The sequence below is a fragment of the Pan troglodytes genome, chromosome 5, assembly GCF_028858775.2.
Source record: "Pan troglodytes isolate AG18354 chromosome 5, NHGRI_mPanTro3-v2.0_pri, whole genome shotgun sequence".
Taxonomy (NCBI): domain Eukaryota; kingdom Metazoa; phylum Chordata; class Mammalia; order Primates; family Hominidae; genus Pan; species Pan troglodytes.
The window spans coordinates 38,488,761-38,515,640 of record NC_072403.2 but is presented as its reverse complement, the minus strand read 5'-3'; the positions used below and the strand labels follow the sequence as shown (position 1 = coordinate 38,515,640).

The window sequence follows — 26,880 nt, the reverse complement described above, 5'->3', positions numbered from 1 at the left end:
GCTCTTCTATAATTATTTATAATCAGCATAGTGATTCCACAATATTATGTTGGGATTTGGAGTAGAACTGCATTGGTTCTATAGATTAACTCAGAGAAAAATTGTGTTTATATTTTGGATATTTTATTTATGAATATAGTATATCTTTCCATTTGCATAGGTATCTCTAATGTCTTTTTTTTTTTTTTTTTGACAGAATCTCACACTCTCTGGAGGCTGGAGCATAGTGGCAAAATCTTGGCTCACTGAAACCTCTGACTCCCAGGTTCCAGCGAGTCTTGTGTCTCACCCACCTGAGTAGCTGGGATTACAGGCTCACACCATCATGCCCGGCTAATTTTTGTAATTTTAGTAGAGACAAGGTTTCACTATGTTGGCCAGGCTGGTCTTGAACTCCTGGCCTCAAGTGATCCACTGCCTTGGCCTCCAAAGTGCTGGGATTACAGGCATAAGCCACCATGCCCAGTCTCTAATGTCTTTTAATGAAGTGTTAAATTAAATTAAACTACCTAAAATTACCAACAATCATTTGTTTTTGATCAAAAAGAATTTTGATCAATTTCATTTAGTTCAATGTAAAACCCTGATGTAACAGATCTCTATAACTTGTTAGATTTATAGATAGTATACCTAACTTTAATTTTAATGTTATTCAATTATTTGTTCATATAAGACTTGCTTAACATATTGTGTAGGTTATAATGTTGAGATTCAGAGAGACCATTAAAACTGCCCAAAGTCAGACATCCAGGATATAGCAGAGTAAAATTTAAACTAAGTTCTGCCTAATTCCAAAGCCCTGGTACCCTTCTTTTGCAACCATTTATATTACGTGATAAGTTGACTTATCTACATGTGATTGAGCTTGTAGACAAATGGGCAAGGAAGTATACATTTGCATCTTGACTGAAGACAATGCTAGTCTTGGCCAGACAAGAATTAAGAGGCAGTCTCTATCATTAGAGAATTCCAGCTTCTAAATTTCCAGATGCAATTCCTTGTGTTTGAATTAATCTCTAGAAATTTGTACCTGAAAAAGCACACATGAGAATGAGGTAATATAGGAAGCAGTGGTTATTTTTGTTTGTTCGTTTGTTTGTTTTTTGAGATGGAGTCTTGCTCTGTCACCCAGGCTGGAGTGCAATGGCGCGATCTCGGCTCACTGCAAGCTCCACCTCCCAGGTTCATGCCATTATCCTGCCTCAGCCTCCCGAGTAGCTGGGACTACAGGCGCCTGCCACCGCGCCTGGCTAATTTTTTGTATGTTTAGTAAAGACAGGGTTTCACCGTGTTAGCCAGGATGGTCTCAATCTCCTGACATTATGATCCACCCACCTCAGCCTTCCAAAGTACTGGGATTACAGTTGTGAGCCACCACGCCTGGCCAGTTATTGTTTTTATATAATTCATTTGTTAGTTGTAACTTATGACTGAAGAAGAGCGAGACCAGGAACAAATAAATGTGTTGGAGGTAAGTGTAATATGAAAACACTAGAGAATGTAGGGTCAGTGTAGAGTTGTAGAGAAACGCCCCTCTGTGTTGAATTCAACTCAATTTGTTTAAAGACACAAGAAATATTTTTTGAATCAAGGCCATTTTCTAAGCATGGTGGGAGATGCAGACTTGTGGAAAACAGGCTTAAACTTAAAGGGCTTATGGTCTAATGGAACACAAAAGAAGCACCTATTTATAATGTTAAGTAGTAGGTGGTTTCTTAGAAAAAAATAATGTACATTTGGAGAATAATGCGTACTTTCAAGGGAAATGTTACAATTAAATATACTTTGAAAATGTCTTTCGATTTTAAAAGGCAGAGATGATGAGGAAGAAGCATGGCATAGACCTACCAAAATCTTTTTTTGAAATATAGTTTAAACTTTATTCTATATTTCTTTCTTCCGCTAGGTCAAACCTATGGTTAAGCCTCTCTAGTGAATTTTTATTTCAATTATTGTACTTTTCAACTCCATAATTTCTATTTGGTTCCTTTTTATTATACTATTGTCTGAATATTTGTGTCCCCTGCCCCCAGATTTATATTTTGAAGCTCAATTCCCATTTTCTAGTGTGTGGTATTAAGAGGTGGGGTCTTTGGTAGGTGATTAGGTTATGAGGGTAGAGTCCTCATTAATGGAATTAGTACTCTTGTAAAAGAAGCTGAGGGAGCTTATTCACCACTTCCACTGTATGAAAACACACAAAAATGATGAGTTCATGCCCTTTGTAGGGACATGGATGAAGCTGGAAACCATCATTCTCAGCAAACTATCGCAAGGACAAAAAACCAAACACCACATGTCACTCATAGGTGGGAATTGAACAATGAGAACACATGGACACAGGAAGGGGAACATCACACACCGGGGCCTGTTGTGGGGTGGGGTGAGGGGGGAGGGATAGCATTTGGAGATATACCTAATGTTAAATGACGAGTTACTGGGTGCAGCACACCAACACAGCACATGTATACATATGTAACTAACCTGCACATTGTGCACATGTACCCTAAAACTTAAAGTATAATAATAATAATAAAAAGGAAAACACAGGTGGAAGGCACTGTCTGGGAAACAGACAGTAAGCCCTTGCCAGACACTGAATCTGCTTGTTCTTCGATCTTGGATTTCCTAGCCTCCAGAACTGAGAGCAATACATTTCTGTTGTTTATAAATTACCTAGTCTAAGGCATTTTGTTATAGCAGCTGAATGGACTAAGACAACTACTATCGCTGTTGTTGTAATGCCAAAGGTTCTTGCCTTAGCCACGCCAAAGAATTGGTGTGGCGGCTGCCTGCCACGAGTGATAGAGACACGGACCAATAGAGAGAAAAAGCTGTAGGCTTTATTGAGCAGAGTGAAAGTACAGAGCTTCCACAGTGTGGAAGGGGTCCCGAACGGGTAGCCACTGCTGGTTTTGGGTAATTGCCTTTTAAACTCTTTAAGGGGGGAAATACATGCGGTGGGAAGATGTTACCAGAGTGAGAAACAAAGGCAGTAAATTATTTTGTTCCATGTCTTAGATCTTGAGGAAAACTGGAATTGCAACCTAGGTTTTATTTACTTTATGACCTTGTAGAGGCATAGCAAAAGAGACAGGATCTTACCAGGACTTTATAAAGTATGTTCACAAGGAACTGGAATTGGGAAGTTAGATAAGGTTTGCGGGTCACAGAAAAACGGACAGTTAACATTCCTTTCATCTTTAGTTTTGGGGGAGGGGGAAGGGAGAGAGGGAGAGAAAGACACAGGGAAACTTACAGCAAAATTTTCACTGTTTATAGCTTTCTTGGGGAAGAAAACACATACACAAATCCTGGTGTTAGGAATATTTTAAGCATATATCTTCAGTGTTATTCATCCAGGACTGAAGTAAGTCCTGATGCAGGAAATGAGTGAGTTTCACAGCTTTCTGAGCCCCTGCTCGACCCAGGAAGCCCAGCTGCACCTCCTCTTATTGTTATTCTCTCTTTGATGCAACATTGCCATCACACCTTCCTTCACTTCTTTAGTCATCCTTTCCTTTAGGTCTATGAATGTAATGGATAATGTTATGTGTCAACTTGAGTTGGCTGAGGGATGCCCAGATAGCTGGTAAAACATTGTTTCTGAGTGTGACTGTGAGGGTGTTTCCAGAATATTTTAGTATTTGAATCAGAAGACTGAATAAAGAAGATATCCCTTACTAATATGGGTGGGCATCATTCAGTCCATTGAGGACCCAAATAGAACAAAGAGGTGGAGGAGGGGTGAATTCTCTTTCTCTTTGAGCTGGGACATACATCTACTTCTACCCCTGGACACCAGAGCTCCTTCTTCCCCTCCTCCTGCCATGACTCCAGCCCATGTCCTGGTTCTCAGGCCTTTGGCCTCAGACTGGAAGTTGTACCATTGGCTCCCTTGATCCTCAACCCTTCTGACTCTCACTGAATTACACCACCTGCTTTCCTGGGTCTCCTACTTGCAGATGGCATATTGTGGCACTTCGTGGCGTCCATAATTGAGCGAGTCAATCACCATACATATCTTTTTGTCTCTGTTTCTCTGGAGAATCCTGACTAAAACATTGAATATATTTAAACATATGTATAGTGGCTACTTTAAATATTTTTCTGTTAAATTTGTTCTCTCAAGCAATTTCTTCTGCCTTCTATTTTTCTGGTGTATTGGTCATACTTTCTTGTTTCTTTGCATAGCTCATAATTTTTATTGAAAAATGAACATTTTAGGAACTATATTATAGCAACTCTGGGTATTACCCCCACACTGTGCTTGTTATTCTTATTTGCTTGTTTGTTTATGTGATTAACAATGATTGTCTGGATTATTTTAATAAAGTCTATCTTCATCTCCTCATCCCACAGTGTTAAACTTTTGATGTTACCTCAAGGAGGCCCAGCTTTGAGTATATCCAGGGTTACCCTGGAATGACAGTGGTCCTGTAGGACTCTTTTTCACTCTTTCCCTCACCAACCAAGCCATTGAAGTCCATTAATTACCACGCTTTTCAATAATGCCCTGGGGCAAAATTCCTCTACAAGGTAGTCCAATAAAATAGTGAGTCCTTCTGTGAAATAGTTTCTGAGGTCAGTGTTTGATATTTGTTCTACTTCAGGAGAGCTCCTCCCACCTCTTTTATTCTCTAGTTCTCTTCTGTAAACTAACCAGCCTACAGTCTAAGCTGTACCTGCATTAGATGCACAAATCTCCCAACTGCTTTTCACCACAACCTCTACTATAATTGAGAGTGCCCTTAGGTTTAAACTTCTCCATGCTCTATTCCAAATGAAGTCACTTCCTTTGGGAATACATTAGGATATCTATTCTATTTTATATAGAATAGATATAAAATATATTCTATGTTCCTAAAATATATTCCTAATATATTGCCTTTCCTCCCAGGCAAACTCTCTAAGTCAGGGCTCTGAAACTGGGTGTAACTGTGGCAAGCTTCTCTCTGAGTGACTCCTCAATTCTAGGAGCTGAGCACTGAGTAGGGGGTGTGGCCAGCAGCCTGCTGTCCTATTGGCTTGCCTCTCCTGGAGTGGAGCCATTCCTTCATGAGTTAGGTAAAGGGTTATAGGGCTCCAGGAGTCTTAGCATACCACACCCAAGGCAGATTCTCCATTCCACAACTGGGAGTTGGGCAGAAGAAGGGTCCTCTCACTTCTCAACTGCACTTGTCTGGGACATAGTCTCAGCAACAGGTAGCTGCTGGCAGGATGAGGGATTCCGAATTCCTGCCCTTCCTAGAAATAAAGCGCTCTGATATGGAGCTGTGGGGAGAGGAAGGCCTGTGCTCTGGGCTGTAGCAGTCTAGAGTGGAGTCTATGCCTCACTGACCTCACTGAGCTGGCATGCAGGAGAGAGGGAGGGTATAGTCTTGGTTCAAACACCACAGACTCTTGCTTTTCTTGCCAATTTTCAGAGATTTTCTTGAACAGATGTCTCATTATTGCTGTTTGTCCTTAAGAGGCTCTTCAGAGGCTTTAATTTTTTAAAAATCAGTTGCATTGGAGAGTGGATCCCATAGTGATTATCTCACAATGAAGAAATGACAGATTAATTTGTCTCTATTAATTTTGTAGACTTCCAATCTTTCCTTATTGGGCAGGTGTTACTAGTATTATAAGAAAAGTAGTGTGTTAATTTTTATTTTTTTTAAACAAAAAAGAATATGACTCACTATGCTTTTTCTTCACTTGGATTTTGGAAGTCCTGTACCTGCTCCAACAACCAGTAGCCCCGCTGAAAGATAGCTGGGTATTGACATCAATGAGGCAGTGTTGCAGTTAAAATATTCTCTTGTACTTGAGAATTCACCTGAGAAAGTATTGACCAATCCCTACTTACATTGCATGTATATGGAGGTTTCCTTTTGGACCAAGACTTGACTCATAAAGTAGACCTCTTTTAAATGAATACTGATATTTTTTTTCCAACAATGAAAATGGCAGATCACTTGGTTATTCCTCTCCTCCCTTGATGTGAATTTCTATATTCTAGGGAGATTTATAGGACGCTTCAATAAACCCTACTTAGGTCTATAACTTCCTGCATGAGGTGTGACACACTTTTCCAACTACTGGTTCATACAAAAGACAAGGAGTTTCAACTTTTTCACCCTTACTTAGGAATTGGCAAGCACAGAATATTAGGAAGTTGTGCGTTGGAAGCACGGGGACCATGCCAGGCTTTCAGCAAAGTATTCCCATGGAGTTACCAAGGGGGTGACAAATAATTGTAGCTATTTGGCCAGTTTTTCAGGAAGTGAGTTGGAAAGTTCATGAGTATATAATGATGAAAAACTAAGCTACAATATTTCTTGCCTAATTCGTGAGACTTATATTTCTTAGTCAAAGAGTGAAGACCCCATTCCATAATTCTATGTTAAGTGCAAATGGTACTATTAATGTATTGGCTAATTGAATTTCACTAAGCATAATTACCCCCAAAATGGTTTCAACAAATAATGTTTTTATCTTGCCTCTAAGGAGTACTTGAAAAAGAATCCACAAAGGACTGTTTTTATTAGTTAACATTGTTTAGTCATATTGGGGAATTATTTTTCTTTAGGAAAATTAAAATATTTTATCTTTATTTTTGTTAAAGTCAGTTTCAGAAAATTATTTTCTCCTTTTTGTAATTACAGTTTACTTTTGGACAACACAGATTTGAATTGCATGGGTCCTCTTATGGTTTGATTTTTTTAAATAAATATATTTGAATTTTTTTTGAGATATATGACACTTTGCAAAAACCCACAGACGAATCATATAGCCTAGAAATATTGAAAACTTTGTTAAAGTTAGGTATGTCATGAACTCATAAAACATATGTAGATACTAGTCTGTTTTTATAATTCACTACCATAAAATATACACAAATCTGTTATAAAAAATTAAAACTTATGAAAAGTTATGCACTTATAGACCATACATAATGCCATTCACAGTGGAGAGACATGTAAACAAACATAAAGATACAGTATTGAGTCACAACTGCATTGAATAACTATAATACATAGGACATTACTGTAATAACTTCATAGCCACCTTCTGTTGCTGCTGTGGTAAGTTCGAGTGTTGCAAATATATGCGTAAAATGCCTCCTGATGCTAATCATCATAAATTGTGTATTGCAGTAAAAAGTAATCTCTTATGTTTCTCGTATATTTTTCATGTTTAGCGTTATGTTGTAAACCTTGAATAACACCATGGGATCCACACAAAGTGCCACTAGTGATGCTGAAGTGCTCCCAAGGAGCAGAGAAAAGTCCTGGCATTACAGGAAAAAGTTGAATTCTTTGATATGTACCATGGAGTGGGTCTGCAGCTGTGGTTCTTCATGATTTTAGACACATGGTTTGTCTTGTAAACCAGGTCATGTAAACTTACAGTATCGATAAACACAGTACAGTACTGTAAATGTATTTTCTTTTCTTTATTATTTTCTTAATATTTCCTTTTTGCTAGCTCATTTTATTATAAGAATATAGTATATAATAAATATAGCATACAAATATGTATGACTAGACTGTTTATGTTATTGGTAAAACTTCTGGTCGACAGTAGGCTATTGGTAGTTTTTAGGGAGTCAAAAGTTATATGAAGATTTTTGACTGTGTTGGGCATTGGTGTCCCTAACCCCTGCATTAAGTTGTCGACAAAAAGAGTCAAACTCTGTAAAATATTTGAAGAGATTTATTTTGAGCCAAATGTGAGTGACCAATGGCCTCTGGCACAGTTCTAGAAGATCCTGAGAACATGTGCCCAAGGTGGTTGGGCTACAGCTTGGTTTTACACATTTTAGGGAGACATAAGACATCAATCAATACATATAAGATGTACATTGGTTCGGTCCAGAAAGGAGACAACTTGAAGTAGGGGCTTCCAGGTCACAGATGGATTCAAAGATTTTCTGGTTGGCAATTGTTTGAGAATTTATCTAAAGATGTGGATTCAATAGAAGGAAGTGTCTAGGTTAAGATAAGAGGTTGTGGAGACTAAGGTGGTTATTTATCATGTGGATGAAGCCTCCAAGTAGCAGGCTTCAGACAGACTAGATTGTAAATGTTTCTTATCAAACTTAAAAAGGTGCCAGATGGGCCAGGCATGGTGGCTCACGCCTGTAATCCCAGAATTGGGAGGCCAGGGCTGTGGATCACCTGAGGTCAGGAGTTCAAGACCAGCCTGGCCAACAAGGCGAAACCCCCATCTCTCCTAAAAATACAAAATTAGCCGGGCATGGTGGTGAGCGCCTGTAATTCCAGCTACTAGGGAGGCTGAGGCAGGAGAATCGTTTAGAACCCAGGAGGCGGCAGAGGTTGCAGTGAGCCGAGATTGCACCACTGCACTCCAGCCTGGGCGACAGAGTGAGACTGTCTCAAAAAAAAAAAAAAAAAGAAAGAAAGAAAGTGCCAGATGCTTAGATAATTCTCTCCTGGATGAAGGGAAAGACCTCGAAAGAAGATTTTCTACAGAATGTAGATTTTCCCCACAAGAGACAGCTTTGCAGGGCCATTTCAAAATATGTCAAATTATATTTTGTGATAAAATACTTTGATTTCTTTCAGGGCATGCTATCTGTTGCGTTTGTGTCTTATTGCTACAAAGAGTCTGTTTTGTCAGTCTCAAGGTCTTTGTTCTAGTGTTAATGAGGGTCAAATGTGCCTCGATTCTAGAGGGAGGAAGGTATAATGATGCAAGTCCAACCTCCCCTTCCCATCGTGACCTGAACTAGTGTTTCAAGTTTACTTTAAAATGTCCTTGGCCAAGCAGAAGGGCCCATTTAGTTGGTTGAGGGCTTAAATTTTATTTTTGGTTTACAGTGTGAACTGTATTTTCAGTGACTGAAATGACTAATGACAGTGAAATAAAAATGAAATGTTTTTTAGTATTTATCATGGTCCGGGAATGAGTTAAGTATTAGCTTGAGAGATCATGCAATTCAACCCTTTAATTTTAGTGATGAAGAAACAGACACTCAAAAGGGTAAATTACTTGACCAAGGTGTGGGTTGGGTGCCAGAATTCTGACCTCATGACCATGAATACAGTGTTTTTATTCCCATTCTACTATGTAACTATATTCACTAACTGAACCCCAAGGAGCTCTGATAAAGTAAAATATGACTTTGTATGAGAGGGGTATTGGAATTTTACTTTAGATACCCTGCTGATCTCAAATAAACTAATAATTTTAATTCCTGGGCTTTGAGTTTAGGCAGAACGGGATTTTAATCCTCATAATTATCTCTTAAATCACTACAATTTCTTAAAATCACTTTTTAAAATCACGAATTCTTAGTGGTCTCTTAAAATTGCTAATTCTTAGTAACCTACTTATGTATTTATTAATTTTACAAATATTTATTGAGTGCCGGGAACTGAACATTCAGCAGTTAACAAAAATAATGATTAATTGAGATAATACACCTGGAAGTACTACTTTGCTAGAGCAAAATAATCAGCACATGATAATGTGACTTTCCCTCAAATTGTCCTATGACAATCAGCAGGTGGGATCATGGGCTTCTTCATCATTTCCATCTCGTTCACCACAGGTGCTCATGCATCACTAGCAGGGAGAATCCAGCGTCATAGTCATGCCCTTCCCTTTTAAAACTGACCAGGGACTTCCCACAGAGGCATGAAAAATATCAGGTAACCTCTTCTCCCCCACCAATACTAAGTACTAAGAGTTGCAGTCTTTACTCTGCTTCACAACTACAAAATATGGTATCTTGTCTCTCCACATGGGGTATCTTATTTCTTTCCATGAAACTACATCGTCAGCCATTCTTCTTACCACTCATGAGTCATCCTGCTCCTTCCCTGCCTCCTCCCCAAGACCTGGGATCAGATCAGACCTTCTTAGCAGATGTATCTGCTGGAGACAAGTGATGCTGCCTCATTCTCTATTCCTATTGGTTGGAGAAACATGCCTGTGACCAGTTGGGGATTTCCAGGAATGCTTTTCTTTCTTGAAATGCCTAGTGCAAGAAGCTGGAATGCCTTCCCCATACCCAGTAACCTGAACTGAGACTGATGAGGCAGATTATGGGTTTGAAAACTGCCTGTGGGTACTGCCTCTGAAAAGAGACATGTATTCCTTCTTAAACGACTCATCTTTCTCTCTTTATCAAGTGATATTTCCTAGCATGATTATGAGAATATTAGTGCTCAGTAAATACAAACTCTTCATTCTAACTATTACTTCCTAGCCTTGTAACTACACTGGGACTTCCAAAATAATTTCCTGGTTGATTTCCCTTCCATCTGTAGCTATACAAGTCTTGTTTTTGTTGGGTGGCTTCACTCTGTGCATCCCCTTCCATTCCTGAAGGAAGAATCTTCACTCCCATCAGACAGTACTCCTCTCCCTGCCTGCATCTTTCATCCTTCGTTTCCCTTACATATCGTTTCATTATATTTTCTCTACACCTCCTCCTGTCTTAATTAACCAAACTTGCCCTTTTTAATGAGTGTTACTATCTCATACACATAGAGAGCTCCAATCTTTAATTTTTAAGGTTCATGTAGGTGTGTAAAACTTTTATTATTATTATTATTATTTTAGAGACAGAGTCTCGCTCTGTCACCCAGGCTGGAGTGCAGTGGCGAGATCTCAGCCCACTGCAACCTCTGCCTCCCAGGTTCAAGCAATTCTCCTGCCTTAGCCTCCCAAGTAGCTGGGACTACAGGCATGTGCCACCACAACCAGTTAATTTTTGTATTTTTAGTAAAGACTGGGTTTCGCCATGTTGGCCAGGCTGGTCTTGAACTCCTGACCTCAGGTGATCTATCTGTCTCTGCCTCCCAAAGTGCCGGGATTACAGTCGTGAGCCACCGTGCCCGGCCAGTGTGTAAACTGTTTTAACAATTTGGCTCATGTTTGAAAACCCACAAATTTGTGCTCTTATTGTATTTTATAAACGAATCGATTGCAGCACTTGCTGCAGTGTATTACAGCAAGTTTACATTGGCTTTGAACTCCTAGGAAACAAGATCTGCAGATCCTATTTATCCTAATAACGCATAACCTTGAAGAATGATTTGCACAATTGCAGCAGCATTAACTTTTTAATGTTACCCCAAAGGAATAAACGTTATCTTTTTCAAGTCAGGATATAATTCCCATGTTTCTACCATCACCTCCAAAAGGGGTACAAAAGGTTATTTTCAGAGTTATTATAAAGATTAAATGAGATAATTGAAAAATGGCTAAAGAGACCCTGGAACTATTGATTCTCTTTTCCGTCATTGTCCCTGCACGTTCTTCTTATAACCAGCAGGTGGGGAGATGACCCTTGATCAATCTCTTTCTTCTTTCCTTTCAATTTTGTCCCTACCACAGATTTTAGTTTTCTACTAGTGATGAGATCTAGCATTACAGCAATTTTCTTTTCATTTAGTCCTGGACAGGGACTTTCCACCTATGTCTGAAAAAGAACAAGTATCCTGATTCACGCTCTACATTCATTAAGCATGATTGATCGTACTAGAAAAGGGGAGAGTTCTTGGCAATCCACACAGCTATCACCTGTTTCTTTCTACAAATTTCAGATATTATATCTTTCTCGCATCACATAACTAATAATTTGCCCCTACTCCACCTTTTCACAGGGTCTCGAAACCAGACTAATGCTAGGACTATTGAAGTAGTGTTATTTGCTGGAGACAAATGATGTTACTTCACTCAGTGGTTGCATAGGAAGAAAACTGATAAGTAATGGAGGTTTTCATAAAGTCCCTTTGTCCAGAAAACTGACCTGCTTCATCTTAAAGCACAGAGCCTGGGAACCAGGATAGATAATCACCCTGGGGGTTTGAGAACTCAGTCTTTGGATGCTATCTCTGAAAGACGAAAAGAGATCTAAAAAAATTCCACATTTTCTCTTTCTACCCATTAGATGGTAGTACTTTGCACAAGTTTGGAAGGACACAAGGCACTCAGTAAAACCAGTCCCCTAGTCTCACTGTCACCTCCCCAGGCTTGATGCTCCTCCTGTACCTATATGACACTTGCCTTACCAATAGATGATTTTGCTGTTTTACATTTGCACATTTCAGTTCATCACCTTTCTAAGAAGTGACTGCTCAGCTTCTAAGGCCTCTCATAAAAACAGGTCCTCTCTGTGCATCTTATCTTATCGTATACTATTCTTTAATCTAGATGTTCACTCCAGTCAATCTGGGCTTTTCCCTAAATCAACCCACTCCCTGTCCCACCCCCGCTGCCAGTACTGCTCTCACTCATGCTGTTCATGATGGTTCCTTTCCCACTGCTGTTCCTCGGAATCATTTCCTCCTCTTCTCTGCTTCAAGTCTTACTTCTGCAAATGAACTGTATTTTCAAATTTTCTCCAAATACTCCAATCTGTATGAATATACACTTTATCTACTATTCTTGAATTTTGTTACTTTTAAATTATACCCACTCTTTCTTTCTTTCCCTCCTTCCTTCTTTTCTTTTCCTTTCTCTTTCTTTCTGTTTTTCTCTCTCTCTTTCTTTTTTTTTTTTATTTTTCAGAGATAGCCTCACTCTGTTGCCCAGGCTGGAGGGCAGTGGCGTGATCTCAGTTCACAACAACCTCTGCCTTTCAGGTTCAAGCAATTCTTATGCCTCAGCCTCCCAAGTAGCTGGGATTTCAGGCATGCGCCACCACGCCTGGCTAATTTTTTGTATTTTTAGTAAAGATGGGATTTCACCATGTTGCCCAGGGTGGTCTTGAACTCCTGAGCTCAGGCAATCCACCTGCCTTGGCCTTCTAAAGTGCTAGGATTACAGGTGTGAGCCACCACCCCCAAACCCCATTTGTATTTTCATTGCAATTTATAAACATTTATATTTATACTTAATACATTGTTTATTAATTCAACAGCTATTAAATAACTATCTACTTTGAACCAGGCATTTTTCTAGGAACTGAGGAGACAATAGTGCACAAAGTTTCTGGTGTATGGAGTGTATATTGTATATGTGTCTTTTTTTCCTGATAGATAATGATCTTCATGAGATCCTCATCCTGGAACCTTAGCTCCTACCACACTCTTTGAAATGGTAGACGTCCAATAAGCATTTGCTCTTTGAATATCATCAGTTATACTTTGTGCTTCTTATAGAAGTATGTGCATGTTTTAGACGATGGGTATTTTTCACTCTGTGAAGCCCTCTATCAACTTATTCTAAAGTCAGAAAGGAGGTGAAACCTGCCTTAACATATAGAAAGGAACAGTTTAGTGACCAAAAAGTTTGACAAGAACTGGAATTATATACAACAAATACCAACCGAATCACAGGACTGTTCCTGGAGCCCCCGCTTCCAGTGTCCTTCACTCCGTCCTCTCCTTCAATTTCAATTTAACTACAACAAACATTCATTAACATGTGTGCCGATGTTTCCGATTTTCCTGCCCTTTTCCCTTCTGTGACTTCCAAAGTACCTGACGGTGCATTCTGCTGTTGTTCTTATTTCTCTTTTCCTAACCACAAACACTGAAGCCCCTGGTGAGAGGCTTCTAGCACGAGTGTGATAGGCTCATGGTAGGTCGTCATGAGAAGCTTTCCAGGCACATCCCATGGCACCTGCTAGTTATGCCTAGTAATTTCTTACTGTCCCTATTTTAGATACATTATATTTGTGACCACTGATGAACCTTTATTTATGATTCTGAATTTTGGATTCTATTTTAAAAATCTTTTTCTATTTCAAGGTCAGGAAAATATTCTCTAATATCGTCTTCTAGAAGTTTTATTGTATTGATTTTTATAGATAGATATGTTTTCTACTGGAATTAATTTTGTGTATAAAGTGAGATAGGTGTCAAATTTCTTTCTTTTTTTTTTCAGTAAGGATATACAACTGATCCAGCAGCATTTATTGACAGGCTGATTCTTTCCAGGTCACTAAATTGACAATTATTAGATCACAAAAGAGGCACAAAAGAGAACATACTGTATAGTTTAATTTGTATAATGTTACTAAGCATATTTAGGAATAAATATTAGATTTTGAAGGTGTATTGAGAAGCAATGAAGGGACTGCTATGAAAGTCTGATGGTGAGTTGTCTTGGTAGGAAGGGAGAGCAATGTGGACAGGAGGAGGCATGGGAAAGCTTCTGGTGCTGGCCTCATGCTGTTTCTTGATTTGGGTGGTGGGTTCATGGATGTTGGCATTATAATGATTGATTAAGTTGTACATTTCTGCTTTACGTGTCTTACTATATGTGTGTTCTATGTCACTATACAATGTTAAAAATGTAACACATTTGGTTTCCTAATCATATCCCAGTAATAAATATTTATTTATTTATTTGTATTTATTTGAGACAGAGTCTTGCTCTGTTGCCCAGGCTGGAGTGCAGTGGCGCAATCTCAGCTCGCTGCAACCTCCACCTCCCGGGTTCAAGGGATTCTGCTGCCTCAGCCTCCTGAGTAGCTGAGACTACAGGTGCCTGCCACCAGGCCCAGCTAATTTTTGTATTTTTAGTAGAGACGGGGTTTCACCATATTGGTCAGGGTGGTCTCGAACTCCTGACCTTGTGATCTGCCTGCTTCAGGCTCCCAAAGTGTTGGGATTACAGGTGTGAGCCACCGCGCCCAGTCATAATCAATATTTATTAAATACTATAAGTGATGGACATTATTGAATGTGTTGGGGATATAGCAGTTAAGTGAAAACATAGTGTGATACATACATCCACTGCAGGGTTATGATGAGAATTAAATGAAACAAAGTGTGTGGAAGTAGAAAATTCAGTGCCTGGTGTAAAATAAACAATAACTCATTATTTTATTTTCCCTTCATTTGTCTGTGCATAAACCTATGGCAATCAGAGTTGGCTTAATAGATCTCTCTGACAGTCTCCATCTCTTCTATAATAAGAATAGCAGGCATATAGCCGCAGGATAGCTTTTTATTTGTGCTTTTAATACTATCCAGGCACAGGAATGGAAAATCAGGCATTATGTCTCTATCACTCTAAATGCCCAGCTCCTGCAATCCTCACTGCACATTTTGTTTTACTCTGCAAATATTCTTTATTTGCTAACTATCTGCGTCCTAATTTATTCCACAAAGGAAGTTTTCAGCCTTTCTTATCAACACCTAATTTAGTCATCCTGTTCTCTTGCAACTTCTCTCGAAGACGTTATATAAGACCTTCTGGTCAGATGTATCTGCTGGAGATAAGTGATGTTGTTTCAGTCTTTATCCCTATTGGTTATAGAAAAAAACAGCAACAACTACTGGTGAAGGGCTGGGGATTTCCAGTAAATTTCTCTCTTTTTTCTACAAAATGTCTCAACCAGAAGGAAAGAACCAACACACCGATGGATAGGAAGATTGATCTCTTTGGGTGCTACCTACAAAAGGAAAGAAAATATATTCCTCCTAAAAGATCTTCTGTTCCTCGTTTATTCATCAAATACCAGTTCTAATGCACATCTGGAAATCCAAAAGGAGCATGGTATTCCCATCATCCATTTCTGTTGTCACCACACTAATCTCTGCCCAGTTGCTCATAACTAACCTTGGATTGTAAAAGTTTTGCTGCTTGATATTTTTTCCTGTGTCCATCCACATCTTTCTAAAATATGTGACATCTTTGCCAAATTTTCAATGCCTTTCTTAGTGTACTTCAGCTCTGCACATCCACTCTGCTCTCCCAGCATTATTTAGGGAGCCTTTCAATTCTAGTCTAACAGACTCCCTTCTATCTCTATTTCCATTTCCTGACTCCCCTTGCTTCCTGCACACACGTTATTCATGATAGTTCCTGTTCCCCAGCGAGTCTCTAGCCAACCTGAAGCATAACCCTTCCTCTGTGTTCTGAGTTTCACTTCCTCTGGAACTCACATCTATACAAATGCTTCCTTCTTGTTGTAAATATAAGTTTATACTTAATTTTAACCATTTTTGTTTTAAAATTTTTGTCTTAAAAATTAATGACACCAAATTGTGTTTGTTTTTTACAGGTATGTCTGTTTTAGATCTTGTGACATTTTTATATGAATTTTATATGTCTGTCATTACTATGCGCTCTTTTGTCTATGTAGGATCTACTTAAAAGTAGGATCTAATTCATGTGAATCTTTGTATCCCCAGCATTAGAAGAATCTTTTGCACAAAGGAAGCACTGAACACACCTTTTGTGATTGAATATCCCCACCTAGATTGCATCTGTATGTGCACGTGCATATGGTGGATCCTCAGTTAAAATTTACCGAATGTTAAGTGCGGCAAAAGATATGAGATAGATATTAAGAATATTTTTTCTGACTGTGACGATTTATATATGGAAATATGTGAAGGAGGGACAATCCCTTTTGCAAAATTCTTTTCACCAAATTACCACTGACTGTTACTGTGTCCGGAATTCGTGGGTTCTTGGTCTCACTAACTTCAAGAATGAAGCTGCGGACCCTCGCAGTGAGTGTTACAGTTCTTAAAGGTGATATGTCCAGAGTTTGTTCTTTCTGATGTTCGGACACGTTTGGAGTTTCTTCCTTCTGGTGGGTTCATGGTCTCGCTGGCCTCAGGAGTGAAGCTGCAGACCTTCACTGGGAGTGTTACAGCTCATAAAGGCAGTGTGGACCCAAAGAGTGAGCAGCAGCAAGATTTATTGCAAAGAGTGAAACAACAAAGCTTCCACAGTGTGGAAGGGGACCCAAGCGGGTTGCTACTGCTGGCTGGGTAGCCTGCTTTTATTCCCTTATCTGGCCCCACTCACATCCTGCTGATTGGTCCATTTTACAGAGAGCTGATTGGTCTGTTTTAAAGAGAGCTGATTGGTCTGTTTTGACAGGGTGCTGATTGGTGCGTTTACAATCCCTGAGCTAGACACAAAAGTTCTCCCAAGTCCCCACTAGATTAGCTAGACACAGAGCACTGATTGACACATTAACAAACCTTGAGCTAGGCACAGAGTGCTGATTGGTGTATCTACAAACCTTCAGCTAGACACAGAGTGCTGACTGGTGTATTTACAATCCCTTAGCTAGACATAAAGGTTCTCCAAGTCCCCACTAGATTAGCTAGACACAGAGCACTGATTGGTGCATTCACAAACCTTGAGCTAGACACATAGTGCTCACTGGTGCATTTACAAACCTTTAGCTAGATGTAAAGGTTCTCCAAGTCCCCACTAGACTCAGAAGCCCAGCTGGCTTCACCTAGTGGATCCCTCACCGGGGCCACAGGTGGAGCTGCCTGCCAGTCCTGCACTGTGTGCCCACACTCCTCAGCCCTTGGGCAGTTGATGGGACCGGGCGCTGCAGAGCAGAGGGGGGCAGTTGTTGGGGAGGCTTGCCACGCAGGAGTCCACGGTGGGGGTGAAGCTCAGGCATGGCAGGCGGCAGGTCCCGAACCCTGCCCTGCAGGGAGGCAGCTGAGGCCCTGCGAGAATTCGAGCGTAGTGCCGGCAGGCTGGCACTGCTGGGAGACCCGGCGCAGCCTCCACAGCTGCTGGCCCGGGTACTAAGTCCCTCACTGCCTGTGGCTGGTGGCACCAGCTGGCTGCTCTGAGTGCCGGGCCCACCAAGCCCACACCCACCTGGAACTTGCGCTGGCCCGCAAGCGCTCGCACAGTCCGGTTCCCACCTGGCCTCTTCCTCCACACCTCCCTCCAAGCAGAGGGAGCAGGCTCCGACTTCGGCCAGCCCAGAGAGGGGCTCCCATAGTGCAGTGGCGGGCTGAAGGGCTCCTCAAGTGCAGCCAGAGTGGGCGCCGAGGCCGAGGAGGCACCAAGAGCAAGCGAGGGCTGCCAGCATGCTGTCACCTCTCATTACCATCCTGTGTGGCTCCCACAACAGCTTCTCCTATGCAGAAGCAGATAACTACATTTTTGTAGAAAACAAGAGGATGAACTGACTAGTGAACAAGGGGTTAAACAGCTCCCAAATCATGTTCTCAGTGATGCCCACCAGTCCTCATTTCATAATTTACCAGTTACAAAAGATCTTCTGGATGCCGGATGTTTGGGTCTTCTGGAACTCTCTCCTGCTCTTCTGGTATATCCACAAACAGTCTTGTCAAAACTGGATCCTGATACTTCATACAATTACTTGCTTCGGGACCTCTTGAGATTCATTTCTCATTTCCTCATTTCCTCGCCAAATGCTGGAGTCCACTGAGTGAGAAGGGGCTAGCTTCAGCCATGTGTTTACTTTGGAGGCCTAGTCAAGAGCTTTTCTAGAATATCCTGTGGGAATCAGTGGCCTTGCCCCAATATTTTCTCATTATTTTCACACTATTCACTGTTCCCATTCAATGCGGCTGCTGAGCTATTACTTTGCTTTCTGTCTAGACACTGGTAACCCTGGCTGGAGCGCCATCTTGGCTGATTCTCCATATCTTATTGTCCTTCCATGACTCACATGTGCTACTGTCCATGAACCACGCTCTTTGTCACAAAACACAATTCTCAGCTTCCCCCCAGCTCCTACTCCTTCTCCCCAATACTTGCACTTACAGAAATGTTTCCTTCCCATTTCCCTTTTCTGTATCTACCATCTTTTATCTGCCCTAATATCTACAAAAATATCCTCAGTTCTCTTGAAGTAAAAATGGACACTTTTAAAATTGTTTATGTAAGTATGGATGTATATATCTATAAATTTACATATACATATTTATTTATTCATGGATATTGGTGAATAAATGTCAGGGTAGCCCTACTTTTTACACCCATTTCTCTGGTCACAATACAGATGCACTGTCTGCATTTGGGTGGGAGGCAGTGAGAGAAGCATCGATTGGCATGATTGGTGAATAGCCACATGCACAGGAAATACCCAGGTTTTAGTTTCCAGCCTCCGTTTTTGCTTTCAGTACATGTCTCACCTCAACTACATCTCTGGAAGTTATTTGGAGATTTATCCTGATCCTCCCATAAATATAAGAACCTTGTTCCATCCTACGATTTTTAAAATTATTGTAATTTTTATTTTTTGACAAAATATAATTGCATATAATTATAGAGTACAAAGTAATGTTATGATATATATACACAATGTGAAGTAATTGATGCAAACTAATTAATATATCCATCACCTTAAAAACTTTTCATTTATTCCTCCTGTCTGTCTGCTACTTAATACTCTTTGACTAACGTCTTCCAATTCCTCCCGATCTGCAGCCTCTGATAATCACTATTCGACTCTCTGCTTCTATGAATTTTATTGTTTTTGATTCCACATATAAATGAGAATATGCAGTATTTGTCTTATTTCACCTGGAAATGTCTGGCTTATTTCACTTAGCATAACGTCCTCTAGGTTTATTCATGTTGTTGTTACACATGGCAGAACAGCCTTTTTTTAAAAATGCTATATGTTATTCTGTTATACAGAATATATTCTGTATGTATACCACATTAAAAAGTTTGTGAGTTGATGGACACTTAGGTTGATTCCATATCTTGGCTATTATAAGTAATACTGCAATGAACATGAGAGTGCAGATATTTCTTTAACATACTGATTTTAAGTCCTTAGTCCATACACCTAGAAGTGGGATTGCTGAATCATACGGTAGTTCTACTTTTAACTTTTTCAAGAACTTCCATACAGTTTTTTATAATGGCTATACCAATTTGCATTCCCACTGACAGTGTACAAGTGTTCCCTTTTTCTTTTTCTTTTTTTTTTTTTTTTTGAGATGGAGTCTCACTCTGTCACCCAGGCTGTAGTGCAATGGTGCGATCTCAGCTCACTGCAACTTCTGCCTCCCAGGTTCAAGCTATTCTCCTGCCTCAGCCTCCCAAACAGCTAGGACTACAGGCATGCGCTGCCATGCCCAGCTATTTTTTTTTCCTTTTTTTGTATTTTTTAGTAGAGACAGGGTTTCACCATGTTGCCCAGGCTGGTATCGAACTCCTGAGCTCAGGCAATCTGCCTACCTCGACCTCCCAAAGTGCTAGGATTACAGGCGTGAGCCACTGCACCTGGCCAAGTGTTCCCTTTTCTCCACATCCTCACCAACACTTAACTTTTACCTTTTCAATAAGAACCATTCTTTCCGGTGTGAGGTGATATCTCTTTGTGGCTTTAATTTGCATTTCCCTAATGATTAGTGATGTTAAGCAATTTTTCTTTTCTTTTCTTTTTGAGACAGAGTCTTGCTCTGTTGACCAGGCTGGAGTGCAATGGCACGATCTTGGCTCACTGCAACCTCCGCCTCCCAGGCCCAAGTAATTCTCCTGCCTCAGCCTCTCAAGTAGCTGGGACTACACGTGTGCACCACCATGCCCAGCTAATTTTTGTATTTTTAGTAGAGATGGGGTTTCATTGTGTTAGCCAGGATGGCCTCAATCTCTTGACTTCATGATCCACCCGCCTTAGCCTCCCAAAGTGCTGGGATTACAGGCATGAGCCACCACACCCGGCCAATGTTAAGCATTTTTTCATATGTCTGTTGGCCACTTAAATGTCTTCTTTTGAGAAATGCTTATTCATATTCTTTGCTTATTTTAAAATCTTATTTATTTATTTATTTATTTTTGCTATTGGGAGTTCCTAATATATTTTGGATGTTAACCCTTCATCAGATGTATTGCTTGAAAATATTTTCTCCCAACCGACAGGTTGTCTCTTTGTTAATTGTTTTCTTTGTTGTGCAGAAGCTTTTTAATGTGATGTAATCCCACTTGTCTATTTTTAATTTTGTTGCCTGAGCTTTTGGGGTCAAATAAAATAAAAATCATTGTGCAGACCAATGTTGTATAGTTTAGGTTTTCTTCTAGTATTTTTACAGTTTCAGGTCTTATATTTAAGTCTCCAATCCATTTTTAGTTGATTTTTGTATATGGTGTGAGATAAAGGTGCAATTTTATTCTTCTGCATGTGAATATCCAGTTTTCTCAGCACTGTTAATTGAAGAGATTGTCCTTTTCCCATTGTGTGCTCTTGGTAACTATTGAAAATAACTTGGTCATAAATAATTAGATTCATTTCTGGGCTCTCTATTCTATTTCATCGTTGATGTGTCTACTTTTATGCCAGTACCATGCTGGGTGGTGTTGTTATTGTTATTGTTTTGAGACAGAGTCTCACTCTGTCACCCAGGCTGGAGTGCAGTGGTGCCATCTCGGCTCACTGCAACCTCCGCCTCCTGGTTTCAAGCAATTCTCTGCCTCATCCTCCTGAGTAGCTGGAATTACAGGTGCCTGCAACCATGCCTGGCAAATTTTTGTATTTTTAGTAGAGATGGAGTTTCACCGTCTTGGCCAAGCTGGTCTTGAAGTCCTGACATCATGATCCACCTGCCTCGGCCTCCCAAATTGCTGGGATTACAGGCGTGAGACACCATGCCTGTCCATGCTGTTTTAAGGACTAGACCTTTGTAATATAGTTTGAAGGCAAGTGGTATAATGTCTCCGGTTTTGCTCTTTTTGCTCAAGATTGTCTTAGCTATTCAGGCTTTTTGTGTGGTCCCATATGAATTTTATACTGTCTGTAGATATTGTAAATGGGATTGTTTTCTTGATTTCTTTTTTGAATAGTTCACTGTTAGTGTATAGAAATACTACTGATTTTTGTGTGTTGATTTGATATGCTGCAACTTTACTATATTCATTTATTAGTTCTAATAGCATTTCTGTGAATTCTTTAGCATGTTTTAGACATAATACACATTCTTCTCAAGCACATATTGAACTTTCTCCAGGATAGATCAGATGTTAGGCCACAAAACAAATCTAAACGAATTTTGAAGTGCACAATATTATTTTGTTAACTATAGGTACTATGTTAAATAGCAGATCTCTAGAACTTATTCATCCAGCATAGCACTTTATACCTTTTTAATGACAACTCTCCATTTCCCCCAGCCCCCAGCTCTTGTTAACTACTATTGTATTCTCTGCTTCTATGAGCTTGACTATTTTAGTTACCTCATATAAGATGAATTATGCAATATTTGTCTTTCTGTAACTGGCTTATTTCACTTAGAATAAGTCAAACTGAAAAGCTTTTGCATAGCAAAGAAAACAATAAACAGAATGAAAAGATAACCTGCAGAATGGAAGAAAATATTTGCAAACCATATATTTGATAAGGGGCTAATTTCAAAAATATATAAGGAACTCATACAACTCAAGAGCAAAAGAAACAACCAAACAAACAAATAACCTGATTAAAAAATGGGCAAAGGACTTGAACAGATATGTCTCTGAAAAAGATGTTATAGACTAAATGTTGTGTTCCCTCCTAATCATATGTTAAATCCTAGGCCCCAATATAATAGGATTAGAAGTTGGGCCCTTTGGGAGGGATTCGGTCTAGAGTCTATCTAGATAAATGCTCCAATCAATTGCCCATATGGGAACACAAATTGGTTTCTGATGGTGTAAAGTTACTAAAGAAAGATAACAACAATAAATGGATAAACAGGATCAATTTCTTCTTACCCTGGAGGATATGTATCCTCGACAGAAGACTGTGCCATTTAAAGGCCATATTAGTATTCATCAGAGTTGATAGGACCCTTTCCAGTAAGATTTCAGCAATGTCCTCCATTGAGGAACTTTGGGTGGAGCCAGTCTTTGCACCATGGCACTGTGTCCAGAATATATTCCTTCAGGTGGGTTCTTGGTCTCACTGACTTCAAGAATGAAGCCACGAACCCTCCCGGTGAGTGTTACTGCTTTTAAAGATGGTGTGTCCAGAGTTTGTTCCTTCAGATGTTCAGGTGCATCCAGAGTTTCTTCCTTCCGGTGGGTTCATGGTCTCATGAAGCCGCAGACCTTCGCAGTGAGTGTTACAGCTCTTAAAGGTAGTGTGGACCCAAAAAGTGAGCAGCAGCAAGATTTATTGTGAAGACCAAAAGAACAAAGATTCCACAGCATGGAAGGGGACCCAAGCCAGTTGCTGCTGCTAGCTCGGGCAACCAGCTTTTATTCCCTTATGTGGCCCTGCCCACATCCTGCTGATTGGTCCATTTTACAGAGCGCTAATTGGTCCATTTTACAGAGTGCTGATTGGTGTGTTTACAAACCCTTAGCTAGACACAGAGTGCTGATTGGTGCATTTACAATCCTTTAGCTAGACAGAAAAGTTCTCCAAGTCCCCACCCCACCCAGAAGCCCAGCAGGCTTCACCTCTCAGTACTATCTAGGTCATGGCTGTAAGTCTATAAGTGAAAAAACCATGGTCAATATTAATGATATTGCAATTAGTATCAGCAATACCACTGAAGGAAATGTTGACAGTTAAAATAATTTAGTAGGCCGGGCATGGTGGCTCATGCCTGTAATCCCAGCACTTTGGGAGGCCGAGGTCAAGAGATTGAGACCATCCTAGCCAACATGGTGAAACTCCATCTCCACTAAAAATGCAATAATTAGCTGCGTGTGGTGGTGTGCACCTGTAGTCCCAGCTACTTGGGAGGCTGAGGCAGGAGAATTGCTTGAACCCAGGCGGCAGAGGTTGCAGTTAGACAAGATCACACCACTGCACTCCAGCCTGGCAACAGAGTGAGACTCCATCTCAAAAAGAAAAAGAAAAAAAAGAATTTAATGTTTAACTCCTGTTCTGGAGAGAAAATAAACCCGTGCCTATGTATTTTGTCTCGGTGGCAGAACCAATTGCTTTTAGAACTGATTCTTGTTATGCTTTTTTGTTTTTCATAGCATTAGAACTTGTAATAGCAATAAGAATTCCTCACTTCTGGAAAAACTTAAAAATTTCTAATAATCCTTATATTATCTTCTGCTGTGGTTATTATAAAGTATTTTCCTCTGGTTAATAATATAGCTATTGCTTAGATTATTTTTTATTAGCTGATACCTTTTTTGTTATTCTAACAATTGACTAGATACCTCCTTAAGGTCAAATCCAAAATTGTGAACTATGGATACTGACAGGGTTTCGTTTGCACCCAGATCATCTTTAGCATCTCTAGATGGATACATAATAGTACCAAGTTTTACACCTTTATCTTGCTGGTGAAACCCCTTGAATGAACACATGACCAAAATAGGGATGCTAGCAATAGTTAGTGTGGTTCTTATGCTTTATTTTTCTCAAAATTGCTGTATGATACTGAGAGTTGCTTTGTTTGACAAGCACACAGGGTAGGAAGAGATGTCGTGACAAAAGGGTTAGCTAATTCTTTTGCATGTACAGAAGTTGATTTTATTTAGGTAAAATGTTAACATAAGTACTAGTAAGTTTACTTTTTCAAGATAAAAAATTGTCTACAAGGATGAACTATTAGAAAAATAACTGCTAAAAGATTTTATTATTTAAGTAAAATAAGCAACAAACCAGGCACACACTTTACAGGACAGATTGCAAAGACGTTGGTACAGTTCAACAGGTTCATCAATTTCTTCACTGTCCACACTGCAGTCACTGGGGAGTGGGCTAGTGGAGCAACAAAATGAAATTTTGAAAAATAATCTGGCCTATTTCAGACTGGATAGATAAGTGGATACTTACCACAGCACAATTAACATAAGATCTAGAAAGATAAATAAAAAGAAAATTATTTGTCCTTACAATATTAGTAGAAAGGCCTTTGGGAATTCTAGTTGCTTTCTCTATATGCAATGGCAAGCATTCTGTTATGAAACAGCTAGCTTGAGTCAAGGTTTTCTGTTCAGGATACATATCTTCCATGCTAAGAAGAAACTGGTTCTGTTTATTCATTTATTGTTATTATCATTTTTTCTTTAGATATAAGGATTAGTAACCTGCTTTTTACTTTAAATTCCAGATTAGCGGGGGTTCCTGAGAACATTTGGAGACTATTTGGACAGGTGGCAGACATTCTACGATAACTAAGCCTTGCTGATAGCCAAAAGAGCCTATTTTTCCAAAATGTGTTGCAAGCTTTCAGGCTTACTACAAGTGAGCCCCATTCTGTGAAAATCGGTAGGACTCAAGACATGCTGTAATCCTACCAATGTCAACCTGACTGTTGTTCAACAGAAGTCTGTGCTTCTGATTTTACCTGTTTAGTCCTGGGAATGTTGGGATTTATTTCCCGTAAAACCAAACCTATGGTTTCATGCATCAAGACCAGAGACCATGGAACTTCCATACTGAAAGCCACTTTCTTCCAGAAACCAATTTAATTGCCATTTCCTCAGGAAATAAGCTGTCGTGTTTGACACCTCTCACACCCAGCAGAGTTGAGAGGATTCTTCTCTTGTTTTAAATGCAAAAGTTCAGCCTATTAGATCACCTGTGTGATTGATGGTTTGGTGAGAGCTGCTACATTGTTTAGCCTGAACTATCCTTATATTGAATACTGAGGGAAAGTGTGAGATATATAATTTAAAGAAGCACATGTGTTGTAGTATAAGTGTGTCCCCTTTAAAATTCAGGTAGGGCTCCTCACTCAAGAATGGGATTAAGGCCCTTGTAAAAAATGCTTCACACAGTTTTTAGCCTCTTGCCCTTCCACCTTCTACCATGTGAGTACCCAGCGTTCATCCCCTCTGGAGGATGCAAGGCGCCATCTTGCAAGTGGAGACCATGGCCTTTGCCAGATATTGAACCTGCTGGTGCCTTAATCTTGGACTTCTCAGCCTCCATGTGTTCTTTATAAATTACCCAGTCTACCGTATTTTATCACAGCACAAATGAACTAAGACAACATCTTTGTTACTCATAAATGTATAAAATATACAGAATTTAGTTCATTGCCATTGGCCATCTTTTTAAATATAAATTTGTATGATTTATAAATAGTGTGTCAAATTTATATAAACAAGTTTTGAAAGTTTCTCTTTAACTATATTTTAGTACATTCTTGATGTAGAGTTACTTATTTTTGCCTCTGCTTTTATCCTGTAATACTAAGGTGAACCTTAGGTTCCTTTCCTAGATCACCACATCACAATTAGTTAACTAGTAAATTACGATTTCCTGTTATCAAATTAAATGTGATATTCTCCTGGTTGCAATTGCACAATTATCAATAGTACTGAATTATCACTGTAGTGTAGGAATACAGTTTGTTCTCAAATCCAGGGACAATAGTGACTTCTACCCAACCTCTCCAAGAAATCTTTAACTTTCCACATTAACAGAAATATATTTTTCCAAAGTAAATGAGACACTATTTTTACTCTATTCTGAAATGATCAAACTTGCACTACATCGTGCTGAGAAATTGGAAATGATGACTGAGAGTAATAGAATGGAGTTAGGAATGTTGAGGCTGTTGTTATCTTTAATAAGAAGGAGATTTGTGCCGGAGCTACGGGGGTCCTTATGTAACATAAATGCAAATTGTGTCACTTCCAGAGAGGAGTAACCATGGTGATGAGGGGAATCTTTTGAAGGAAGTAGAATTGCTACACAGTGTCTACCCCAAAGTCTATAAAATGTTGCCATTCATTAAAAGAAGTAGTCTTACTGATTTGCACAGCCATGAATTAAAGCGATAAAAATAATTTTAATATAAGGGACATACTTCTCTTTAGAAATTGAATGTGAGATAGTATAATACAACGGCGGAGCTTGAGGGGTTTGGAATCACATATATAATAACTTGGTTCAGTAGAGTTGACGGAACAACTCTGCTTTAAAATAATTAATATTTTATGTGAAGAGTGTTCAATCCCTCATTCCTGGCTCCTATTATGATTTCCTCATTTGTTTGAGGCTATGGCCCTTTACTATTCCACTTCTCTTGTTTTATCGTAAAGGAAGATATAAGAAGATTTTGCTGGCCAGACGTGGTGGCTCACACCTATAATCCCAGCACTTTGCGAGGCCGAGTTACTGTTTACTAGCCTTGCATCCTTGCAAAAGTTGTTTAATCTCCATCATTTTATTCTCTCCACTTGTAGGGATGAAAAGGGTATTTCCCTCACTCAGCTAATGTGAGAATTGAATAAAAATATGTTGTATGGAAAGCTCTTGGT

The 26,880-nt window shown here is 39.6% G+C and overlaps 1 protein-coding gene across 10 annotated transcripts in view; it reads left to right on the top strand.

Annotated features, from left to right (window-relative positions):
* PATR-DQB1 (major histocompatibility complex, class II, DQ beta 1) overlaps window positions 1-26,880 on the top strand; it is a 56,614-nt gene that overhangs the window by 17,236 nt on the left and 12,498 nt on the right. For 2 of the 10 annotated variants that reach the window (XM_063811918.1, XM_063811922.1), the window contains exon 4: window positions 24,720-24,877. The exons of 6 other annotated variants lie outside the window; for them this stretch is intronic. The gene's annotated coding sequence lies outside the window, so the exon portion shown is untranslated. Of the gene's footprint in view, window positions 1-15,313; window positions 15,472-24,719; window positions 24,878-26,880 lie in introns of all 10 variants that reach the window. 2 more of the 10 variants (XM_063811919.1, XM_063811923.1) reach the window with 1 other exon arrangement.